This window comes from Pinus tabuliformis, chromosome J (assembly GCF_031772625.1).
Source record: "Pinus tabuliformis cultivar Carrire ecotype Pingquan chromosome J, CPIR1, whole genome shotgun sequence".
NCBI lineage: Eukaryota > Viridiplantae > Streptophyta > Pinopsida > Pinales > Pinaceae > Pinus > Pinus tabuliformis.
Genome location: NC_142295.1, coordinates 1,197,619,970 through 1,197,633,020, shown reverse-complemented (window position 1 = coordinate 1,197,633,020; position 13,051 = coordinate 1,197,619,970). Strand labels below are relative to the sequence as shown.

Below are 13,051 nucleotides of genomic sequence, written 5' to 3'. Positions count from 1 at the left end.
AGGGGAAAATATGTGTATACATGTTTTATGTGTTATGCTCTCGCATTGTTTATTTTCTGTATTTTAGAATTCGTATGCAGGTAATTTATGTACGGGGTTAAACCTACACTATAAGTCTTTACTAAGATACATCAATGTTCTCTTGTTGCATGAAGATGTTTTCATGGCCACTTCTACCACTATATCTAATGATAAAATTTGTAGTCTCATATTGGAGTTTCACTATTAAAAGTGTGTATTCAGTCAAGCATTTTTCGATAATGGCTTCTTTGTTGAATGTTGTGGATATGTCTAAAGAAGAGATAGGGAAAACCATGAAAATGATTGGTACACTTAATGGAACTTTTCACTATGATGAGGTGCTTGGATGCTTCATGATATGCCTCACTCACAAATTTGTAGGGGCCCAAATTGTATGCACCCGAGATCCAAAGGTATTGGAGACAATGGATGTCATTTTGGATGTTGTTGGAGTGTACAATCCAAGAAATGACCAATATGATCATCACCAAAGAGGTTTTGATGAAGTGTTTGGACATGGGTTTGTAACTAAGCTTAGCAGTGCTTTATATTACCTTAGATACCATGTGGCAATGTCCCCTTGATACTCAATGACATATGTTAAAAATGTATAAGGATAAAACCAATATAATTCCCAAAGAAGGTTGTTAGGATAAAAGAGGGTTATGAGTCCACAATAGGGGAGGAAATGGATAGTTGAAGGGATAAACATTCCCTTGCAATGTGTGAACTCATGAACTCACTAACACTTAGACAATATGTGTCCAAATATTAATCCATTGGATTTTTTGTTGAGAACATGTCTCATACAGAAACAAAACTATATGTGTTATGTAACCAGCTCACAAAATAGAAAAAAAGATAGATCAATGACATCAAAATCAACCTCTTCGAGGGGGAACCTCCTTTACATTACACAAATGAACAATTCTTGGATGATACAAATGACAATACCTTCTTTCTATATATAGGGGTCTAAGTGGTCCCAATATAATCAGAGCCTACATAACAATAATATTGTAGGGGCACAACAATAACAATAGTGGGCTTCTATCAAGCACAATAATAACAACATGGGGACTACATGGGCACAAAAATACAACAAGGGGGTCACACTAATAACAATAATGGGCTACACTAGCAGTATAGGGACATATCATTTGTTGAAAAGTGTGCAACAAGAAATGCTTGTTGAGAATGCAACAAGATGATGGAGCCTTGTGGAAAGGAGTCGCCTTCACTAAGTGGTCCTGCAGGAAAATTATGGCACAAAGTATATTTTTGGATCACAGCAGGAGTGATCATAGCAGGAGTGATCAGAGTCTATTTTTAGACTGCTAGTCAAAAATAGAAAAGTCAAATATTATTGTCTCATAATAATATTTAGACTATAAACTTTATCTTATCCTCTTGGAGCACTTCAGTTTGAGCTACAGATGTGGCACATGCAGCTGACAGAAGGAAATATGTTTTCTTATGTGTTAGTTGAGCTAATGCATGCAGGACATCAGTTAGAACTCATGTGGTTGAGTTTTGTGGAGTTGGATGAGCAGTTAATGGAGTTGTGTTTAGTTTGACTTAGTAGAACTAGTTGTATTTAGTCTAACTGATCAATAGACTAAGTGATGAGTTGTGTGAATTAGTTATTAATTAATTCGCTAATTATTAACTCATAATGCAACTGAAGAATACATCAATTAACTCAGTGCATGTACAATTTAGCAGGGATAGGTGTTAGAGGTTGAGATTGCTATCAGTTGTGCATGAGATTGTGCACATGCATGGGATTGAGTTATGCCAATGATATCTGCGTAGTGTGGGCCAATACCAAGTGAAATATAGCTTGTGCTCACGTGATTTACAGTGTGGGTGATTTTCACAAGGTAAATAGGAGTTTGGATCAGCCATTCTCATTCATTCTCTTGCAGGATTGTGCAGTGGAGGCAGGCAAAGCAGCGGGGGAGATTTGGAGATCAGATCTGAGCTGTATTGTGCGTAACAGGAGGAGATAGTGCTATATACTTGTGAGGAGTATTGTACTATGTATTGTTACATGTTCTCAATCAATATAATATACAGATAGTTGTGGTTTTTAGCGAGATTCTTTCTCCGGGAAAATACTGTGTTGATATGTGTGATTGATGCTTCTATGTGCGCATGTTATTGTTTCTGCTTCTGTAAATTGATGATCAACGTAGAGGAGATTATGTATTGTGCATGTATTCCACAATAGTGTATAATCGGGATAATCTCTGTGAATATGTGTCATATTATTCAAAATTTCTACATCATTCCCCTCTCCTTCAAAAAGTGTTTTCCTCAATGCTTGAGTAGTTCTGGATGCTTTTGTATAAAATTCACATCCTCCCATGTGGAATCTTAAGCGGGTAATTTCTTCAACTTGATGAGATACTCTGAAATTGATCGATTTCATATCTGTTGGGTTCTTGTTTCTGTGAATGCTTTAGGTTCCAATATAATTTTTCCTTCCTCGTCAAGTTCCGACAATATTGTTTGAATTGGGAGCTTCTCACCTATAACCTTCTTTAAGCATGACACATGGAAAACTAGGGCCACTCAGGAAGATGCAGGAAACTCCAATTTGTATGCCATAGTACCAATCTTTTGCAGGACTTTGTAAGGACCATATTACTTTGGTGATAATTTGTTATCCTTCTTATCTTTCTTGAGGGAATTTTTTTGTATGGTTGTAGTTGTAAAAATACCTCATCACCTATATGAAAACTTCTTTCACTGCGATGTTGATATGCCTATAGTTTCATTTGATTTTGCACAAAAGTGAGGTTATCCTTTTTCTTCTTGATATGTACTTCTATATTGAGAGTTTGAGGAGTGGTAATTCCTATTAATGCTTTACAAGATATGGTTGGATTCATTTCTTCTTTCTTTGGGGTTGGTTCCTGGTGTACATCCTCTTTTTTTGACGTTTCTTGATCCTTTTCTTCCTCCTCTTGACAATCAATGTAAAATAATTTCTTCTCATCACAATTATGAACTTTAGTGTACATGCTATCACAACTATAACAAAGGTCATTTTCTCCTTTTTCTTCCAATTTTTGTGGTGTCAACCTTGTAGGTTGTGGAAGGCTAGGAACAACAACACTTCCATCTTTATAATTGTGAGTGGTAGGATTTCTTGTTGCCATAATTTTTCTTTCAATTTTTCTTGCCAACCTAAATGCCTTCTCCAATGAATCGGGTTCCCAAAGACAAACCTAATGTTGAATATTATCCTTTAAAGTCCCTATGAAGACATCAATCCTCTGCTTCTCTAGAATATCATTTACCCTTATATTCAAGTTTTGGAAGTCCTTAATGTGCTCTGCCATTGAACCCTTTTGTTTGAGATTTATCAATTGGATAAAGAAGGTGTTTCTCTTTGTATCATCATAATGTGATATCATTTCCTCTGTAAAAATTGACCAGGTGACAAGTGGGTTATGAGAAAAAATCCCTTTATACCATAAAAATTGATTTGGTTCTAAATATAAAGATGCAATACATACCTTTTGTAACAGTTGCACATCATGTAGATCAAAATATTTCTCCATTTGTAGTATCCATGTGATGGGATCCTTGCCATCAAAATTCTTCATGTCGATATTTGGAATATGGTGGGTCTTCAATCCAATGTTAGATTCTATGAAATCATGATTAACTTTTATTTTTTTCTCATCATGATTTCCTCTACTACCTTTTCGTCATTAGGAGGCCTTTCTTGTGGAAACTTTGTCCCACATTCCTTCAAACCTTCCATATCTTTTTTCAAATATTCCTTGTCTTTCTTAAAATTTTCTTCCATACCATCGATATTAGTTTCCAAGGCACATATAAAACTATTTATCTTAGCTTTGATCGTGTTCTTCAAATCATCCATCCAATTTTGCTTACTAGGTGTTCCTATTTTCTTGATTCGAATCATTAGTTTTCTTGCTTTTAGGAGCTTGATATTTAAACGACTGTAATCCTGTAATTTCATGTCTTCAAGTTCTGCAATTTTGGCCTATGGTATCCCTCTGAGTCCTCTTTCTAACCCCACCAGTCTAATCAATATTAGATTCTTCAATAAAGAGCTATGTGAAATCTCCTACGATGACCTGATTATAGACTGGTTCAATAGATAGAAATTGTACAACTTGTCACGTGTCACTGTTTTGACCTTTGAACCTAACATCAATACAAAACAAACTACAATCCATCTTCTTTCTATAACTTCTTATGAAATTTCAATCTGATGCTTAGAGAGAAAGTTATGATGATTTTCCCAAGGTCACCTGTTTGGGATGTAATTTAGGACCCTGCAAAAACCCTAACTTCCTTGGATCATATCTCCGAAAATATAGTGATAAATATATGAAATTCAGACCCAAGGTTCATCACGATTTCATCTCAAATGGGTTTTAATTTTAGCTTATTAAACATCGTAGAAAGAACTTTATAGTGAAAATGCCTCAATGGCCTATTTGGAGCAGCGAAACCCTAGAATCCAAAGCTCTGATACCAAATGTTATGTAACCAGCTCACAAAATAGAAGAAAAGATAGATCAACGACTTCAAAATCAACTTCTTCGAGGGGGAAACCTCCTTTACATTACACAAATGAACAATTCTTGGATGATACAAATGACAATACCTCCTTTCTATATATAGGAGTCTAAGTGGTCCCAATATAATCAGAGCCTACATAACAATAATATTGTAGGGGCACAACAATAACAATAGTGGGCTTCTATGGGGCACAATAATAACAACATGGGAACTACATGGGCACAAAAATACAATAAGGGGGTTGCACTAATAACAATAAGGAGCTACACTAGTAGTATAGGGACCTAACAATATGAATCATGATTTTGGTTTTGACCAGGTTCAATTTCCATCCTCCATGAGATTTAAATTGTTTTCCAAGTCTACAGTGTCTCCAACATCCATCTTGAATCCATAATATTGAAACCTCATATTTGCCTGTAGTGACTAAGATGATTTAGTGGCTAGTAGATGGAAATCCAAAAATTATGAGAAAGTGGTTTTATTATTTTATTATTTTTTAATCTTTTTACTTTTTTACTCCAAAAATGGTGAATCATCCACCATGGTTGACATCATCATCTTGAATCGTATTGGTTCTTATAAATTTTATTTTGGTTGTACATTTTTCTTAGGATTCCCATTTTAGACCTCAAAATTATCCTAATGAGAGGTATGGTACATACCCAGGGTAGGGAAGTCGGGCCACTAGAAGCATCCACGACAAGTGAATCTTCAGCATTTAAAAGACCTTGGAAGAAAATACAATGTTTGACAAGTGCTAATGTCTATGGGTGGGATGTCAACATTAATTTTGTCAATTTTCTAAAAATCATTATGAGATCCCTTGGTGGGAACTCTGTTCATGGGAAGTCATGGGTCAACCTTACTTCTTTTATGTGGGAGCCCCTTTCCAAGTCAGGTCGACCCACAAACTCGTCGCATGGGCACCCCTACCAAGCGGACGTCTTCGCGTGCCCAAATCACAACGAACACAGGGGCACCTGGGCACTTAGCCTTCATGCGAGTGCATCTAGGGCGCGGGTGTTCACCATGTTCTACAAATCAATCAACACAAATCATTATCTCATCAATGACAACTAAATATTATCGTTTGTTAGTGCACCCATGTTGCATAATCAATCATTTATAAGCTGGATTTTAAAACCTAAACATTATTTGACTTAATTTTCTAAAAATCATTATGAGACCCCCTTGTGGGAACTCTGTTCATGGGTAGTCATGGGCCGAAATTACTTATTTTGTGCAGACGCCCCTTTCTAAGTTGGGTCGAACCACCAACTTGTCTCAGAGCGCCCCTGCTAAGTGAGTGCCCTAGCGTGCCCAACACACGATGCCCCCATGGGTGTCTGGCACCCTGGCATGCCCAACATACGATGCCCCCATGGGCACCTGGGCGCACCTCCTTCATTTGCTCATTAATGATAACACAATATTATAATTTGTTAGTACCATGTTGCATAATAAATCAATTATAAACCTACTTTTACACCCAAACATTACTTTAATCATTTTTCTAAAAATCATTATGAGACCCCTTGGTGGGAACTCTGTTCATGCGCAGTCATGGACCAACCTTACTTCTTTTATGTGGAATCCCCTTTCCAAGTCGGGTTGACCCACCAACCTGTCATACAGGTGCCCCTATTGGGCGGATGTCTTGGCATTCCCAGCTTGCGTTTCCCGCAGGGGTTCCCGGGCACTCTGCCTTCGTGCCGGTGCGTATAGGGCATGGGAAATCACCTTTCTATGCAAATCAGTCAACATAAATCATTATCTCATCAACGAAAACAAAATATTATGATTTTTTAGTACGTCCATGTTGCATAATCAATCAATTATAAATTGAATTTTAACACCTAAACATTAATTTAGTTAATTTTCTAAAAATAATTATGAGACACCCTAGTGGGAACTCAATTCACATGAAGTCATGGGTTAGCCTTACTTTGCATGTCTTCCTGACCATCGTGTCTTCTATTTCACCTGTCATCCAACTCAATCGGTATGTCTTCTTAACAAACCATTAAAGTGAAAATTGGAAATTTGGGATAAACATAAATGAGCTTCTCTTCGTTTCAAGAATAATATATTCTCTACTTAACAAGGCCAACTACGTGAAGGTGGAAGCTCATATGGTTACAAAGGATCCACCATATCAGCATCAACGTCAACGTCATCATCATCATCATAGTTTATATCATCATCTGGAACACGCTCTTCTACATTTGGTTCATCTCCTTTAAGTTATTCATCTAACACAATGTCAATATCATATAGTTCATCCAAATTAGCATTGTCTTGATTAACATATATTCCTTGAACTTATTTGACATCTTCGTCTAACACTACCAGAACCCCCTACTCCTCTACGTCATCTTCTTCTTCAATTTCATCTTCTTTCTCTACATTATAATTTACAGGCCTTCCTATGGGATCATATCTAACAACATATGACCAACCTGCTCTACTTGGAACGTCTACATAAAATACATATTCACATTGGCTTGGAAGAACATATCGCTCTGATCCTGGCTCAATATTCCTTGTATCAACCATGGTAAGTTAGCATGCTTAATAACAATTCTATCAGGGTCACGTTCATGGATTCATAGCCTAAACCATTTGACATCGAACATAACTATTTTGAAGGATTCAAAGTTAGACTCAATCATATCATGCAGATACCCATAGTATTGATTCTTAGAGAGTTATGGATGTCTGTCACCTCTAGAGGAAACATTGATAACTTAAAATATTGCAATTATCCCACTATCATAAGTTTTCATCTTTTCATCCAACCTTTTGATGCGAAATTTGTGGCCATTGTACCACATTTTGTTGTGGTGTTTCAACTACAATGCATAAAACACATAAAAAATTCATTGTCAATTGATAATCATGCATATTAATTTATACTTGAAAATTTTGAAAATTAAGAAAAAAACATGCCATATGCATCAATATAATAGTAAAAAAACTAAGTAGTATGGGAGAATATGCTTGTTTGATAATCTTTTAAACTATATGCTAAATCAATTTCCCACTGTGTAACATTGGTATCTCCACTATGTTGAGCTTCTTTGACCAATGAAGACACACCATACCATGATAACCTCGAATTATTATCTTGTTTGCATTGTTCAATCCATACCTTCATCCAATCTTTATTGTTCGCAATGTATAAATGTATTGCATCCCACTCTCAACTGGTTGTATTAAAATAAAACAATTCACATATATTATATTAGTTACCATGTTATACCTTCATAATAATGGATTATGCAGGATGACTAAAAATTAAATAAGTACGATATACATAAAATAAATAAGTCAAATGTGCTATAAATATCCACTATCTACTTACATCTCACTTTCCTCATTCTACCTTTCCCCAATAGGTGCTCCCCTTCAAAATTGCCCATTACGGAGTTGACATCCCAAATGTGATCCAATACATTAATAATTTTTCCTATTGCGGGACTATATTGATGAATATAAACCATGGTTTGATATTCCATATATCCCTCTACCATAGAACCCTCAAGACGTGCTCTTTGTCTGACCAAAGCCTTCAATGATTTCAAGTGCCTCTCAACCATCCACATTGATCTTGTGTCTACAGGTCCACACTTTTCAATCTCCTCGACTTGGTGTATGAGGCAGTGTTTTTGTGCATTGAAAAATGTCGGAGGTTGATACTTTTGCATTTCACACATTAGATGAGGAATTTTTTTTCTCCAATACTTTATATCTTCTTTATCGATTTCTTTAGATGACAACCATCTACAAATGAAGCAAGAAAATCACAGGTTTCAACAAAAAAAGAATAATATAGTACATGATGAAAAATAAACACATGTAGTGAAAAATATGTGACACAACAACTTATTGAAAAAATTACACCTTGCACATAAATCTCCACTTACCTCATGTATTTTCCAAGATCATACATAACTTGTTTGACATTGTTGTCAAAGTTTTCTTGGAGAGATAAATGTATAACATATTGTAACAAAAATAATGATCGATCATTATTTTTTCCCAAATTAGTAGAAAAAAAAACACTAATTAACAAGATGTTTCACCAATGTATAAAATATATATACACCAAAATAATTACCTTAATGAACGTATGCCAATCATGATTTTTTACCCCACCTAATCCACCTTTTTTGTTAGGATATTCTTTATGTTTGAAGAAAATCTAGTTGGAAATTTAATTTTTTCAATAACCTCTTTAACATGCTTGCTTTGTTGCTTTGTCAATAACCATGGAAGGGTGCTTATATTTTGGCCATCTCCATTGCTATTTGAATTAATTTCATTTTGCAATGCATGTTCGACCTCCTTAATGTCATTACAAATCTTGATAAATTTTTCTTTATATTTCCTTCCATCTAAGATTTGCCATAAGGTCTTTGTTACATTCTTCCTGATGTGCATTGTATGAAACAAATGGACAATTTCTAGGTGCTCGTAGTATGGGAGTCTATTGAATTTCTCGGGATAACTTTTCATTCATTGTGGAAGTTCCATGTTATTAATGCCTTCACGACCTACAACGTAAATCATAGATAGAGATATTATAACAACAATATAACCTATCAATTAGTACATTGAAGAAAATCCCATAAAAAGATAAAATAATCCAAATGTATAATGTATATTGATACATAGACAATTTGATCCATACCTTGAGAACTCTATTATACTGCAACTTTCATGCATGAGGTGTCATTCTCTGTGGTCCTACTCCACTATCTTCTTTCCCATTGGAAAGATGTTTTTCGTACTTCGGTACCTATGGTTCTTAGAAAGGAAGTACCTATACTCATCAAACACCTCCTTTCCTAAGCTTCTTGAACAATGAGATTCAATATTAGGACCACAAACTGGACAAGCAAATTTACCCTTTGTTTGAAGACCTGCAACAGATGGAATATTTTTATATCAATTATTTTAAGTATGTAATGAAGGTTGAAATATTTAAAAAACATAATTGAAATGAACTTCATAAAATTAAACATTATTAAAGTGCAAGGTAACGTTATAACATACCACAAAAATGTGTTAGCCCTGGGGCATCATGAATTGTCCATACAAGCATTGCATGGAATTCAAATTCCCTTTGTGCAACTAATGGTCTAGAGATATCATACATAGTGACATTGTTCCATAACTCCATTAACTCATCGATAAGAGGTTCGATATATACATTCATATCTTTGACCTGGTACTTACCTAATTGATTGAACATACAATACATAATTACTACATATATGAGTAAATAATTTTTTTATAAGACATAATTATAAGGCATAATTGAACATATATGAGTAAATTAACAAAAAAATATAGGACATAATTATGAAACTGTTGTGGCCAGCAACACCCCCCCTTATTCAATTAAGTATCAACCATGATACTGAATGAATGGGGACCCTTAGTTAATTTTTAGGAAAAGCAAGAGTTTCTTCTTGAAGTCACAATCATACGCTTAGGAAAAGCCTTTTGGATATTTCAAGCCTAAGTCTATGATAAAAGAGAAAACCTTTAAGGTCGCATTGCAAAAGATAGGAAACACCTTCATTTCCCTTTTTATGCGCACCACCCTTGTGTTAATAATGACATCGCATCGCAAAATAGTAATGTTCATAAAGAAAAACTTAAAGATTCGCCGATCTGCGATCACGCCGATCGCTAGATCGCATATCGCAGAAATGAGCCAGGCAAGATTTGGTAAACATCAAATTTCTGCGATCTGCGATATTGCGATCGCTGCGATGCCACATCCATGCGATTTGCGATGATGCGATTAGCGATCGCGCGACATGCGAGGTTACGTCATCAAATCATAAATCACTGCGGTACGAATCCTTCGGGCGCGCCATTCAAAGAAAAGCCACTTACTATAATCTGACCCAAAATCATGCGCTTTTAATGATAGTAAATGAATTAGTTGTCAGTTATTAAATGGATTAAAGACGCGTGCCTTGGTAGAGATTTGCTTCACGTAAGGTGGCATATTTGATTTATTTGTTGCATTTAAAACTCTCCCATCACCTTTCTGGATCAGTCATTTCCATTTCACTCGTAATCTGCAGGAACAAAACGCTAAGACGACTCAGACAGAAACGCAAAGAGAAATGGGAAAGAAAAATAAAGCTCAAAGCTCCGAAGTGAGGGAGAAGACCAAGGAGATGGCGCCCCTGTACACAGACACAGCCTGTAACAAAGACACAGGGATATCAACATGGGAAGGCATGTACAGGCTGCTAGAGGAACAAAAGCCTAGAATAATGAAGGTGATTGCTGTTGCGGGTGCACCACGCTCTTCTGAGGCATCATTGGAGGACCTAGCATGTTCATTCCTTCACAGGATAGCGGCAAGACCCAAAATTCTACCATACACAGATATGATCAAGTGGATACTGGATGATGCAAAATTGAAGAACAGACAATTCAAAGTTGATGGACATGGGCTCGTAGGATCATTTGCTGCGCAAGATTTGAAGCTTATGTATCACCTTCCTGAACCGCAAGCGACCTATAATGCATAATTTGTTAAGAAGTTCGCGGCAGAGAATCCAGATCTATCAGACACCACTAAAGAATGGTCTAGAAGAGACGAGCCGCTAAAAAAGGATAAAAACGGTATGTACAGCATTGGTTCCCTCACCTCTCCATATTGTTTTGCTGCGGCTATGCTCTGTAGCTTATTTGGGATGCCGGATATCAACAAGTTTTCATCTGAATGGCTGCCATTAATTGATGCTGCCACTAACGCCGACATCCTAGATTGGGCCAAAATCCTTTCAGATACTCTATACACGGCTGTTCTCAATTACCGGTCTAAGAGATCCTTCTCTCAAAGGGTCTATCCTCCTTTTTATCTGTCTGCCTATATTATGGATTCTGTTTATCTTGTATCTGAATTCCCTATTATGGGTTGGAAATGGACTACCCAAGACCCATTGCCCATCCATGTTTATCATAAGATCTTATGGGATTCCCATTTTACCCCTCACTTTTACCAGATTTGCCATGGGCTTATTTTGCCCCTATATAGAATGATATATGATAAGGACCCCCCAAGGGTCTCCCGAGGCCCAAATTGACATCATCCCTATCGTGAGATGGTTTGGGGAAGAATGGTTTACTTACATTAGAGTTTTTGGAAGCACTGTACCTCCACATGTCCTACCCCTATATATCCCTGATAAACTTTTGGCCCGGGAAATCGCTTATCAAACCTGTTTTGAAGGCGGCCTGACCAAAGACCTAAAGGACAAGAAGAAGGCCATATGGCCTCAATTTTCCATAACTTGTGGGGCCTTCTCTTTGTTCGATGTAGGACACGCTTTTGGTGAAGTGGAGAATGTGACGTGTCTTCAGTTATTTAAGTTCCCAGCGAGGCCATTCGACCCAAATGATGTGGCCCAAGAATTCACAACGAACGTCAAGATAAGAGTGTTCTCTGGAAAGAAAGATCCGTTTGATGATCTGTTTCAGAGTAAAAGTTCGCAAGAAGAAATTTTGCAGGAAGCTCAGTCGAGGTTGTCTCCAGATGACCTCCAAAAATTCACGTTATACAGAGAAAGAAGGCTGGCCAGTATACCACTAGAGAGGCTGCGACTACCTACTAGGGAACCAACTCCAAGCATCAGCCTCAGTGAAAACTCCAACACTTCCAGGTCTAAGTCCAACGCCGCACAAGAAGTATCTGAGCATCCTGAAGAGTCTGGTCACGAACAAAGAAAAAACGAAGAAACAACCAAAGACACAGCTCAGTCGAGTGCAATGTCTCAGCAGCAAGTTATCGCCTCACCACCAAGAGATGTCCCCCCTCCTGTCATCGAAGCACCACTTGTCACGACAGAGCTAGATAAAGAGTGGGAAACCTTCAATGAATTGATCAATCTTGAAGGGCAAATCCCGAAAACACCTGTGAATAATACACAGGTGGTGCAAGAAGTCGTTTCGACCATGGTCAGTAGTGCCACAGAAGCTGAACACCTTCCTATCGCTCCAACCTCAGAACTTCTACTTAACGTAGAAGAAATTCACCCACTGGATGTATTCTATAGTCCCCAACACAAAGCAGTTGTAAGGAGATAGAGAAAGAAAAGAAAGCTTGAAAATACACTGTCTCAAGAGGCTGAACATTTGGACGTATTATGGAAAGACCCCAATAATAATCCAACTGAAAATCTTACGAAGCTGTCTCATATTGCAGGAGCGTATGCTTCTGCAACTATTGATAAAGCCTCTGAAGTTCAGCAACTATTAAAGGAACAAGAAAATCATATACAACTGCTACAACAACAGTTGCAACAAGCCAACGCGAACACTGAAGCTTCCAGACAGCTTGAAAAGCTACAGGAAGACTTTCAACGGATGCAGATAGGCTATCAAAGGAGTTTCGAAGAAAAAGAAAAACAATTGCAGGCTTTGCAAG

The 13,051-nt window shown here is 37.0% G+C and overlaps 1 pseudogene; it reads right to left on the bottom strand.

Annotated features, from left to right (window-relative positions):
• The window catches only part of LOC149231413 (uncharacterized), a 51,237-nt pseudogene extending 44,088 nt beyond the window's left edge, over positions 1-7,149 (bottom strand).
• Between the last annotated feature and the right edge of the window lie 5,902 nt (positions 7,150-13,051).